Source organism: Ranitomeya imitator, chromosome 3 (assembly GCF_032444005.1).
Source record: "Ranitomeya imitator isolate aRanImi1 chromosome 3, aRanImi1.pri, whole genome shotgun sequence".
In the NCBI taxonomy this organism is placed as follows: Eukaryota; Metazoa; Chordata; class Amphibia; order Anura; family Dendrobatidae; genus Ranitomeya; species Ranitomeya imitator.
Window position 1 is genome coordinate 802,953,390 of NC_091284.1, and position 13,031 is coordinate 802,966,420.

The 13,031-nt window shown below is 44.2% G+C and overlaps 5 non-coding genes and 2 pseudogenes across 5 annotated transcripts; all 7 read right to left on the minus strand.

Annotated features, from left to right (window-relative positions):
* Positions 1-452: 452 nt before the first annotated feature.
* On the minus strand, positions 453-645 carry LOC138673185 (U2 spliceosomal RNA). The gene has a single exon (XR_011319850.1). It is a non-coding gene; the product is annotated as a U2 spliceosomal RNA (small nuclear RNA).
* Positions 646-1,598: 953 nt separating this feature from the next.
* Positions 1,599-1,799, minus strand: LOC138673300 (U2 spliceosomal RNA; annotated as a pseudogene).
* Positions 1,800-7,963: 6,164 nt separating this feature from the next.
* LOC138673196 (U2 spliceosomal RNA) lies at positions 7,964-8,156 on the minus strand. The gene has a single exon (XR_011319861.1). It is a non-coding gene; the product is annotated as a U2 spliceosomal RNA (small nuclear RNA).
* Positions 8,157-9,125: 969 nt separating this feature from the next.
* Positions 9,126-9,318, minus strand: LOC138673207 (U2 spliceosomal RNA). Its single transcript, XR_011319872.1, has one exon. It is a non-coding gene; the product is annotated as a U2 spliceosomal RNA (small nuclear RNA).
* A 969-nt stretch (positions 9,319-10,287) lies between these two features.
* Positions 10,288-10,480, minus strand: LOC138673219 (U2 spliceosomal RNA). The gene has a single exon (XR_011319883.1). It is a non-coding gene; the product is annotated as a U2 spliceosomal RNA (small nuclear RNA).
* Positions 10,481-11,449: 969 nt separating this feature from the next.
* On the minus strand, positions 11,450-11,644 carry LOC138673296 (U2 spliceosomal RNA). The gene has a single exon (XR_011319949.1). It is a non-coding gene; the product is annotated as a U2 spliceosomal RNA (small nuclear RNA).
* A 971-nt stretch (positions 11,645-12,615) lies between these two features.
* On the minus strand, positions 12,616-12,819 carry LOC138673298 (U2 spliceosomal RNA; annotated as a pseudogene).
* Between the last annotated feature and the right edge of the window lie 212 nt (positions 12,820-13,031).

Sequence of the window (13,031 nt, forward strand, 5' to 3'; positions counted from 1 at the left end):
ATGTATGGCAGAACTACTCATTGGATGCTTCAATTTAAATACCAAGTGCTGACAGCAGGCAGGGGCCTAATTCTGTAGATGGCACAGTATATTTGCTACACTGTAAGAAAGGCCTAATTCAGGCCTACATCTTAACACACCTGTGGCAGCAACCAGGAAAGACTGAAAATTGATTGCCTGATTGATTGATTGATTGCCTATTGAATGCAATGCAATGCTTGACATACATACATACATACATACATACATACATACATACAGAGGTGAAAGCAAGGCACACAAAATGTTGCAATTAGGCAAGTGAAATCGAGCAGCATGCTACATTTGGCAGCCAGCGGCATGTGAAATGTGCTTCCTTAACAACCCTGAAATAAATTCCCATCTAGGGTTCCAAGACAACTTACTGTGCTGATTAATTTCCATTCAATCTGTTTTTAGAAACCGGATCAGAGAAGGAGTGCACTGTTCCCGGAGAGACTGCAATAGCGGGTCAATGCGTGGAGTGGACAGAGCAAGCTCCATTTCCAGCTCCCTGTTCCAAAAAGCCATTTAATATATGGTCCCCACATGGGGGACGTATCAGATATTAAACTGATAAGAACAGATACTACACTTGATCTTAGCCATAGGAGGCCGAGAAGCGATGGCCTGAAATGGTTGGCCATTTCAGACGCACCCAGGCCTACAACCGACACCCATTGTGGAGACCTAGCCAAAGATTGCCGCAAGGAAGACATTTTCAGAAACTCTGGATGCATTCTCAATGACAGTTCGGGTGTGCTTGGGTTTTGGTCGGTTGTTTGGCTGTGTGTGTCTGTGTGTGCTCGTTGAAGCTGCGCCCAACGCGTTTTGAATCTGCATAACTCTGCCCACTTTGACACACCCACCATCCCCATTGTGACTGCAGGTGAAGGTTCCGTGCTAAGATTCTATCGACTGCAGGCAGCGCACCTGGTTGGTCAAAAGCATTAGAATACTCCTCACACAGGTGTATCTACAAGACACAAGACTAGCAGATTCGAGATCAGCACAGACACCAGTTTTCCTTTTTTTCAAATACCTATCATACACCGCATTTCAAAGTCGGTGGTCCACAAGAGGTAAACAATGTCTTCCAAAAGAATTCATGATCGGTGGTCACAAATGTGGTATGTATGGCAGAACTACTCATTGGATGCTTCAATTTAAATACCAAGTGCTGACAGCAGGCAGGGGCCTAATTCTGTAGATGGCACAGTATATTTGCTACACTGTAAGAAAGGCCTAATTCAGGCCTACATCTTAACACACCTGTGGCAGCAACCAGGAAAGACTGAAAATTGATTGCCTGATTGATTGATTGATTGCCTATTGAATGCAATGCAATGCTTGACATACATACATACATACATACATACATACATACAGAGGTGAAAGCAAGGCACACAAAATGTTGCAATTAGGCAAGTGAAATCGAGCAGCATGCTACATTTGGCAGCCAGCGGCATGTGAAATGTGCTTCCTTAACAACCCTGAAATAAATTCCCATCTAGGGTTCCAAGACAACTTACTGTGCTGATTAATTTCCATTCAATCTGTTTTTAGAAACCGGATCAGAGAAGGAGTGCACTGTTCCCGGAGAGACTGCAATAGCGGGTCAATGCGTGGAGTGGACAGAGCAAGCTCCATTTCCAGCTCCCTGTTCCAAAAAGCCATTTAATATATGGTCCCCACATGGGGGACGTATCAGATATTAAACTGATAAGAACAGATAAGGTTTCAACAAAATTTTATTTAGTCATAAGACATAGAACAACAAGAAAAAATGAAACCTTTTGTGCAAAAGAAACATAAACAATTACAATAATAAAATACAACAACATGAAACAACTTAATATAAAACAGTATTCCACATATAAAAACACCATCTACGATTCGCTTCCTTCTTCCCCACATCTTTAACATCCTTTAAGAAATAAATAAACATTTCACTAAAAGCCAATTTAATACAATCATTTACAGAGATAAAATCACGGTTAAAAAGTAAAATGTTTCTCGCTTTCCAGATTGCATTTTTGGCACAGTTTATTATACACCAGCATACTTTGAACTGGTGTGTAGTGGGGCAATTAAAAAGTCCATATAAAACATACTCATAGCTAAAATCTTTAAGACCACAAACCCATTTTAAAAGTATCCCCAATCTCCCCCAAAGTTCTTGTGCAAAACAGCAGTTCCAGAAAAGGTGCAAAACAGTCTCATCTTCTCGGCAAGAGTCTCTTGGGCACTTTGCCCGCGCCACCAGGCCTCTCCTGTGCTGGAAGTCTCTGGTTGGGAGGCACTGGTGGGCAGCCATCCATGCGATGTCTTTGTGAATGTTGGCCAAGAATTTCCCAAAAACGTTCCTCCACACACGCTTGGATCTACTCCAGGAGAAGTTGCTCACAGGGGACACTCCTTCTTCTCTTCTCAGATGAACCATCAATTTTTTTCTGTCCAGAAGGAGATCGGCATCCAAGTCCTTTAATTTATGAGTCCTTATCACCTTTTCTAAAACAATAAAATGCTTGGGCGGGCATAATAAAATGGGTGCTGATAAACATGGCCTGAACCATTTTTTAAAGATAAAACCGCAAGTATATTTTAAAAACAGACTAAAAGTAGAATTAGTGTTAAAAACTTTAAAACAAAAACAAAAGAAATTTACATATAAATACAAATGCAAGTCAGGGACATCTTTTCCTCCATTTTGTTGTTTCTTGTACATTTCCGTTCGCCTCAGCTTTTCCATTTTTGATCCCCAAATGAACATAAAAATACATCGAGTTAGTTTTTTTAGTATCAACTCAGAAGGAGGATATACCATGGCAACATAAAGCATCATAGGCAATAAAACAGATTTAATAATTAAAATTTTCCCTTCAATCGACAAGCATCTCAAATTCCAGAAGGAGAGCTTTTTCACCATTTTATGCTGTACCTCCTCCCAGCTCACGTGTCCATCATTTTTAGCATCAAATACTATACCCAAAATTTTTACCTCGTCGTGCCTCAATTTTACTGCTGGTAGGTCATTTGTATCCCAGGAACCCAAAATCAAACATTCAGTTTTATTAAAATTCATTTTAAAACCTGAAGCCTGACTAAAAAAATTGGTGCACATTACCACTCTCCGGAGTGAAGCAGGATCTGTACAGATGGCAGTAACATCATCCATGTAGGCAAATACTTTGACTTGGGCCCCTCCTCCACCCGGAATAGGAACCCCTCGGACCACTTTATCTCTCCGGATCATACACAGCAGGGGTTCCATAGCACAAATAAAAAGAATTGGGGATAATGGACACCCCTGCTTCACTCCGGATTCCAACGGGATAAAATCTGTTAAAAAACCATTGACAGAAATTTGAGAAAACACATTATTATATAAAATCATAATACGAGATAAAAACATGTCGGGGATCGCCATTTGTTTTAAAACTTTAAAAAGATACTCATGCGAGACCCTGTCAAACGCCTTTTCAAAGTCCAGCGCCAACAGGGCCAGGCTCTGACTTCTATCCCTAGAGTACCATATTGCATCTCTAATAACATTTAAAATCTCAGCAATATTCCTCCCTGGTACTCCACATACTTGTTCGGGTTGTATCAATTTATTAATCACAGTTTTAAAACGACAAGCAATAATTTTAGCTAAAACTTTATAGTCCATGTTGAGGAGGGTGATAGGCCTCCAATTCCTGAGGTCATCACGAGCGCCCTTTTTCTTATAAATTAAGGACACTATCCCCCTCCTCCATGACTTAGGCAGCTCTGAACACATAAAAACCTCTTTAAAAAGTGCTAAAAGATCCTCCTTTAAAACATCCCAAAAAGTCAAATAAAATTCAACAGGTAGACCATCTGCTCCTGGGGCTTTCCCTTTTGAAAAACTTTTAAAAACACTAAAAAGTTCTTCCATGCTAAGATCTTCTATTAAAAACCCCTGGTCTACAGAACTTAACTTAAAATCCAGGATATTAAGAGCATCTTGTAAAAAAACATTATTTACACTTTTTTTACTAAAAAGGTCTCTATAAAAATTAAAAGCCACCTTCTTCATACCTTCCACAGTTGTTTCTCCATCAAGACAGGTGATCGTCTCCTTTTTCTCCATCACTTTTTTAAAAAAGAAACGTGTACACTTCTCACCTTCTTCTAAATGTTTCACTTTGGAATTAAAAATTATTTCTTTACCTTTTTGATCAAGGCACAATTGTATTTCAGTTTTTAGGCTTGCAATATCATCTTCCACCTCTAGTCCTATCTCTTTAAATTTATGGAGAGTTTGCAGTCTCATATTTAAATTTACATAAATCTGCTTTTTCCGCCGCGCCTTCCTCTTTCCAGCCCTGATAAAAAAAAACCTTATTTTATCTTTGATCACTTCCCACCAGGATAGGATTTTAATATATGGAGGCCTTAACTGTCTCCATTCCTGGTAGGCATTACAGAAGTCTGACCTCACCTGAGGGTCTTCCAGCAAATGGACCCCCAGACGCCACAAACCTCTATTTATCCTCAGCTCTCCTTGATACTCTATCTTTACGCTTAACATTTTATGATCAGAGAATAAATTAGGCATTAAAACAAATTGTACAGGGCTAAAATCCTCAGATAAAAACATAAAATCGATCCTGGAAGCCACTCCCCGACCGGACCATGTAAATCCTGGGTCCGTCGGCGAAAGCGACCTCCAGGCATCGCATAACTTAAAATCAGTCTGCAAGCTATTTAGTAAAAAACACGACTTATCTAACTTACGGATTGGGTCACCCCCTCCTCGGCGCTCATTCACATTCAGGCAATTAAAGTCCCCAGCTACCAAGAGAGGAGATGACCCTACACAGAATACCGGTAGAATTTCAAACAAACGTATACGCTCCTGTTTATCTGGTGGAGCGTACACATTAATGACACGGAAATTAAAATTATTAAAACACAAATGCACTAGGATAGCTCTGCCGGGTACAATCTCAGTAACAGAGGAGATGATGATGTTATTACCTCGGCAGAGCAGACCCACACCAGCAGACTTGTTTTCGTTCGAGCCCGACCATACAGAGGGCCCTAGTTTCCAGTCCTTTTTTATCTCGTTATACCGAATTCCATGCTGCAGACCACACTCCTGTAAAAAACATATATCAAAGTCTAATGTTTCAAAAAAATCAAAAAGAGCAGCCCTGCGGACAGGGCTCTTTAGAGATCTCACATTAAGTGAGAGACACCTCATGGATGGCATTTATGTCATGAGGGAGGAGAGATATCCTCAATGACTTCCATAAACTCCTCAATCACATCTGGCAGTGTGGAAAAAGAGTCAATGTTCTGGGGATCCGAGGAACCCGGTAATGGATACCCAGAAGAGTCCGTGTTCAGCCACATGTCTCCGCTGGGAAAACACACATCCGGAGACTCTGGATTGGCCTCCAGAAGAGTATCCCCTCGCAGCTTCTTTCCAGAAGGCTCAGGCAGCTCACTCGTACAGTCGTCCTCTGTGATAGCTACATGGCCTCTTACTTCCTGGGGGGCCTCCGGATCTGGCACAATGACCTCATCCACACCATCACCTGTAGGAGAAAAAACTGCGGTCTGCTGGCTCGAGTCCCTGGGAATGACTGGGGTCTTCGCCACAGTGCCCCCCACCGCCAACATAGTGGGGGCGCTCTGCTCCAACACACCAGCCTCATTCGAGACCTTCGACACAAGGGTTACCCCCCCAACGGGAGAGTCCCCCTGCTCCAGTCTCTGGGTGGTCCGCCCTCCGCCCTTTTTCCGGGACTTCGACACAGGAGGGCCTCCCTGAGGGCCACCACACTCCTGCTCCGTCCCCACCTTCTCCTCTGCGCCCTTGGCCTTCTCAGCCGCCTCCCCTGCTGTAGGAACAGTGGGACTTGGCTCAGGCCTTACTCCGGTCTCCGGGATACTCAGCTCAGCATGGACCGGGACAATAGCTGGTTCCTGCCTTGGCACGGGTCTCTCAGCCGCCTCTGCATACGTACGGACTTTAGTCCTATGTGGGCATCCTCGGAACATATGTCCAACCTCCCCGCATAGGTTACAAGCCTTCTTTTGAGGGCAATCCTTCATGAAGTGTCCGAATTGACCACAATTGCTGCAGCGGAATGCCCTTCTTTCCACACAATTCCCTTGGGTATGCCCCATCTTGCCACAGTTCCTGCAATACATAGGCATACCTGTGTAGAATAAGTAGCCACGGCTCTTCCCAATGGTGATGGTAGAGGGGGGATGTTCTGTTCCTCCAAAGCCCTCCGGATTTTTCTTCAGCCGCACCAGGAATTTCCGCTTGCCACACCAGAAACCAACGGCGTTTTTAACATTCCCTTGAAAGGTTACTTCATCGCAATAGCGACGCAAACAGGTTAAAATGTCCAGTACTTCCACAAAAGGATTTGGAAAGAAAACAATCATTTGTACCTCCTCTTGGACGAAAAGCAGGGAGAAGACCAGGCCCTCCAGTTCATCAGCAAAGATGTTGTCATTCACCTTTTGGACCAACTGCTGACAACAACCATGGCTCCTAAAGGTAATAGTATAAGTACCTTTCTGCTCATTGTCCTGAAAACAGAAGATGTCCTCTCTGCCGAACTCCAGGATCCCAAGAAGGACGGTGTTGCAAACGTAGCGGATTTCTTTCTCCTTCCGGAATCTCTCCAAGACCTCGATACGGACCGTGTTCCTCATCCGGGGTTCACCCGATGCAAAGGTAAGTGCAGCCGGCATCCTTCCGAGAAAGAACTCCAGCTGTAAACACAAAAAAAGGCTAGCGCCCTTTTAAGGCGATCGCAACTCGTTGCTCCGGACTAATCCTCTCTCCCTATAGCAGCAGGGGGGTGAAGCCCCTCCGAAGAGGAGCGATCCCCCCAGGCCGAGAGAGAGGGTACCGAAAGCACCCGACCTGACTACAATCTCACAGTTAAACTGATCGATCGCAGCCAAAAGGCCGAGAAGCGATGGCCTGAAATGGTTGGCCATTTCAGACGCACCCAGGCCTACAACCGACACCCATTGTGGAGACCGAGCCAAAGATTGCCGCAAGGAAGACATTTTCAGAAACTCTGGATGCATTCTCAATGACAGTTCGGGTGTGCTTGGGTTTTGGTCGGTTGTTTGGCTGTGTGTGTCTGTGTGTGCTCGTTGAAGCTGCGCCCAACGCGTTTTGAATCTGCATAACTCTGCCCACTTTGACACACCCACCATCCCCATTGTGACTGCAGGTGAAGGTTCCGTGCTAAGATTCTATCGACTGCAGGCAGCGCACCTGGTTGGTCAAAAGCATTAGAATACTCCTCACACAGGTGTATCTACAAGACACAAGACTAGCAGATTCGAGATCAGCACAGACACCAGTTTTCCTTTTTTTCAAATACCTATCATACACCGCATTTCAAAGTCGGTGGTCCACAAGAGGTAAACAATGTCTTCCAAAAGAATTCATGATCGGTGGTCACAAATGTGGTATGTATGGCAGAACTACTCATTGGATGCTTCAATTTAAATACCAAGTGCTGACAGCAGGCAGGGGCCTAATTCTGTAGATGGCACAGTATATTTGCTACACTGTAAGAAAGGCCTAATTCAGGCCTACATCTTAACACACCTGTGGCAGCAACCAGGAAAGACTGAAAATTGATTGCCTGATTGATTGATTGATTGCCTATTGAATGCAATGCAATGCTTGACATACATACATACATACATACATACATACATACATACATACATACATACAGAGGTGAAAGCAAGGCACACAAAATGTTGCAATTAGGCAAGTGAAATCGAGCAGCATGCTACATTTGGCAGCCAGCGGCATGTGAAATGTGCTTCCTTAACAACCCTGAAATAAATTCCCATCTAGGGTTCCAAGACAACTTACTGTGCTGATTAATTTCCATTCAATCTGTTTTTAGAAACCGGATCAGAGAAGGAGTGCACTGTTCCCGGAGAGACTGCAATAGCGGGTCAATGCGTGGAGTGGACAGAGCAAGCTCCATTTCCAGCTCCCTGTTCCAAAAAGCCATTTAATATATGGTCCCCACATGGGGGACGTATCAGATATTAAACTGATAAGAACAGATACTACACTTGATCTTAGCCATAGGAGGCCGAGAAGCGATGGCCTGAAATGGTTGGCCATTTCAGACGCACCCAGGCCTACAACCGACACCCATTGTGGAGACCTAGCCAAAGATTGCCGCAAGGAAGACATTTTCAGAAACTCTGGATGCATTCTCAATGACAGTTCGGGTGTGCTTGGGTTTTGGTCGGTTGTTTGGCTGTGTGTGTCTGTGTGTGCTCGTTGAAGCTGCGCCCAACGCGTTTTGAATCTGCATAACTCTGCCCACTTTGACACACCCACCATCCCCATTGTGACTGCAGGTGAAGGTTCCGTGCTAAGATTCTATCGACTGCAGGCAGCGCACCTGGTTGGTCAAAAGCATTAGAATACTCCTCACACAGGTGTATCTACAAGACACAAGACTAGCAGATTCGAGATCAGCACAGACACCAGTTTTCCTTTTTTTCAAATACCTATCATACACCGCATTTCAAAGTCGGTGGTCCACAAGAGGTAAACAATGTCTTCCAAAAGAATTCATGATCGGTGGTCACAAATGTGGTATGTATGGCAGAACTACTCATTGGATGCTTCAATTTAAATACCAAGTGCTGACAGCAGGCAGGGGCCTAATTCTGTAGATGGCACAGTATATTTGCTACACTGTAAGAAAGGCCTAATTCAGGCCTACATCTTAACACACCTGTGGCAGCAACCAGGAAAGACTGAAAATTGATTGCCTGATTGATTGATTGATTGCCTATTGAATGCAATGCAATGCTTGACATACATACATACATACATACATACATACATACATACATACATACATACAGAGGTGAAAGCAAGGCACACAAAATGTTGCAATTAGGCAAGTGAAATCGAGCAGCATGCTACATTTGGCAGCCAGCGGCATGTGAAATGTGCTTCCTTAACAACCCTGAAATAAATTCCCATCTAGGGTTCCAAGACAACTTACTGTGCTGATTAATTTCCATTCAATCTGTTTTTAGAAACCGGATCAGAGAAGGAGTGCACTGTTCCCGGAGAGACTGCAATAGCGGGTCAATGCGTGGAGTGGACAGAGCAAGCTCCATTTCCAGCTCCCTGTTCCAAAAAGCCATTTAATATATGGTCCCCACATGGGGGACGTATCAGATATTAAACTGATAAGAACAGATACTACACTTGATCTTAGCCATAGGAGGCCGAGAAGCGATGGCCTGAAATGGTTGGCCATTTCAGACGCACCCAGGCCTACAACCGACACCCATTGTGGAGACCTAGCCAAAGATTGCCGCAAGGAAGACATTTTCAGAAACTCTGGATGCATTCTCAATGACAGTTCGGGTGTGCTTGGGTTTTGGTCGGTTGTTTGGCTGTGTGTGTCTGTGTGTGCTCGTTGAAGCTGCGCCCAACGCGTTTTGAATCTGCATAACTCTGCCCACTTTGACACACCCACCATCCCCATTGTGACTGCAGGTGAAGGTTCCGTGCTAAGATTCTATCGACTGCAGGCAGCGCACCTGGTTGGTCAAAAGCATTAGAATACTCCTCACACAGGTGTATCTACAAGACACAAGACTAGCAGATTCGAGATCAGCACAGACACCAGTTTTCCTTTTTTTCAAATACCTATCATACACCGCATTTCAAAGTCGGTGGTCCACAAGAGGTAAACAATGTCTTCCAAAAGAATTCATGATCGGTGGTCACAAATGTGGTATGTATGGCAGAACTACTCATTGGATGCTTCAATTTAAATACCAAGTGCTGACAGCAGGCAGGGGCCTAATTCTGTAGATGGCACAGTATATTTGCTACACTGTAAGAAAGGCCTAATTCAGGCCTACATCTTAACACACCTGTGGCAGCAACCAGGAAAGACTGAAAATTGATTGCCTGATTGATTGATTGATTGCCTATTGAATGCAATGCAATGCTTGACATACATACATACATACATACATACATACATACATACATACATACATACAGAGGTGAAAGCAAGGCACACAAAATGTTGCAATTAGGCAAGTGAAATCGAGCAGCATGCTACATTTGGCAGCCAGCGGCATGTGAAATGTGCTTCCTTAACAACCCTGAAATAAATTCCCATCTAGGGTTCCAAGACAACTTACTGTGCTGATTAATTTCCATTCAATCTGTTTTTAGAAACCGGATCAGAGAAGGAGTGCACTGTTCCCGGAGAGACTGCAATAGCGGGTCAATGCGTGGAGTGGACAGAGCAAGCTCCATTTCCAGCTCCCTGTTCCAAAAAGCCATTTAATATATGGTCCCCACATGGGGGACGTATCAGATATTAAACTGATAAGAACAGATACTACACTTGATCTTAGCCATAGGAGGCCGAGAAGCGATGGCCTGAAATGGTTGGCCATTTCAGACGCACCCAGGCCTACAACCGACACCCATTGTGGAGACCTAGCCAAAGATTGCCGCAAGGAAGACATTTTCAGAAACTCTGGATGCATTCTCAATGACAGTTCGGGTGTGCTTGGGTTTTGGTCGGTTGTTTGGCTGTGTGTGTCTGTGTGTGCTCGTTGAAGCTGCGCCCAACGCGTTTTGAATCTGCATAACTCTGCCCACTTTGACACACCCACCATCCCCATTGTGACTGCAGGTGAAGGTTCCGTGCTAAGATTCTATCGACTGCAGGCAGCGCACCTGGTTGGTCAAAAGCATTAGAATACTCCTCACACAGGTGTATCTACAAGACACAAGACTAGCAGATTCGAGATCAGCACAGACACCAGTTTTCCTTTTTTTCAAATACCTATCATACACCGCATTTCAAAGTCGGTGGTCCACAAGAGGTAAACAATGTCTTCCAAAAGAATTCATGATCGGTGGTCACAAATGTGGTATGTATGGCAGAACTACTCATTGGATGCTTCAATTTAAATACCAAGTGCTGACAGCAGGCAGGGGCCTAATTCTGTAGATGGCACAGTATATTTGCTACACTGTAAGAAAGGCCTAATTCAGGCCTACATCTTAACACACCTGTGGCAGCAACCAGGAAAGACTGAAAATTGATTGCCTGATTGATTGATTGATTGCCTATTGAATGCAATGCAATGCTTGACATACATACATACATACATACATACATACATACATACATACATACATACAGAGGTGAAAGCAAGGCACACAAAATGTTGCAATTAGGCAAGTGAAATCGAGCAGCATGCTACATTTGGCAGCCAGCGGCATGTGAAATGTGCTTCCTTAACAACCCTGAAATAAATTCCCATCTAGGGTTCCAAGACAACTTACTGTGCTGATTAATTTCCATTCAATCTGTTTTTAGAAACCGGATCAGAGAAGGAGTGCACTGTTCCCGGAGAGACTGCAATAGCGGGTCAATGCGTGGAGTGGACAGAGCAAGCTCCATTTCCAGCTCCCCTGTTCCAAAAAAGCCATTTAATATATGGTCCCCACATGGGGGACGTATCAGATATTAAACTGATAAGAACAGATACTACACTTGATCTTAGCCATAGGAGGCCGAGAAGCGATGGCCTGAAATGGTTGGCCATTTCAGACGCACCCAGGCCTACAACCGACACCCATTGTGGAGACCTAGCCAAAGATTGCCGCAAGGAAGACATTTTCAGAAACTCTGGATGCATTCTCAATGACAGTTCGGGTGTGCTTGGGTTTTGGTCGGTTGTTTGGCTGTGTGTGTCTGTGTGTGCTCGTTGAAGCTGCGCCCAACGCGTTTTGAATCTGCATAACTCTGCCCACTTTGACACACCCACCATCCCCCATTGTGACTGCAGGTGAAGGTTCCGTGCTAAGATTCTATCGACTGCAGGCAGCGCACCTGGTTGGTCAAAAGCATTAGAATACTCCTCACACAGGTGTATCTACAAGACACAAGACTAGCAGATTCGAGATCAGCACAGACACCAGTTTTCCTTTTTTTCAAATACCTATCATACACCGCATTTCAAAGTCGGTGGTCCACAAGAGGTAAACAATGTCTTCCAAAAGAATTCATGATCGGTGGTCACAAATGTGGTATGTATGGCAGAACTACTCATTGGATGCTTCAATTTAAATACCAAGTGCTGACAGCAGGCAGGGGCCTAATTCTGTAGATGGCACAGTATATTTGCTACACTGTAAGAAAGGGCCTAATTCAGGCCTACATCTTAACACACCTGTGGCAGCAACCAGGAAAGACTGAAAATTGATTGCCTGATTGATTGATTGATTGCCTATTGAATGCAATGCAATGCTTGACATACATACATACATACATACATACATACATACATACATACATACATACAGAGGTGAAAGCAAGGCACACAAAATGTTGCAATTAGGCAAGTGAAATCGAGCAGCATGCTACATTTGGCAGCCAGCGGCATGTGAAATGTGCTTCCTTAACAACCCTGAAATAAATTCCCATCTAGGGTTCCAAGACAACTTACTGTGCTGATTAATTTCCATTCAATCTGTTTTTAGAAACCGGATCAGAGAAGGAGTGCACTGTTCCCGGAGAGACTGCAATAGCGGGTCAATGCGTGGAGTGGACAGAGCAAGCTCCATTTCCAGCTCCCTGTTCCAAAAAGCCATTTAATATATGGTCCCCACATGGGGGGACGTATGGGGACGTATCAGATATTAAACTGATAAGAACAGATACTACACTTGATCTTAGCCATAGGAGGCCGAGAAGCGATGGCCTGAAATGGTTGGCCATTTCAGACGCACCCAGGCCTACAACCGACACCCATTGTGGAGACCTAGCCAAAGATTGCCGCAAGGAAGACATTTTCAGAAACTCTGGATGCATTCTCAATGACAGTTTCGGGTGTGCTTGGGGTTTTTGGTCGGTTGTTTGGCTGTGTGTGTCTGTGTGTGCTCGTTGAAGCTGCGCCCAACGCGTTTTGAA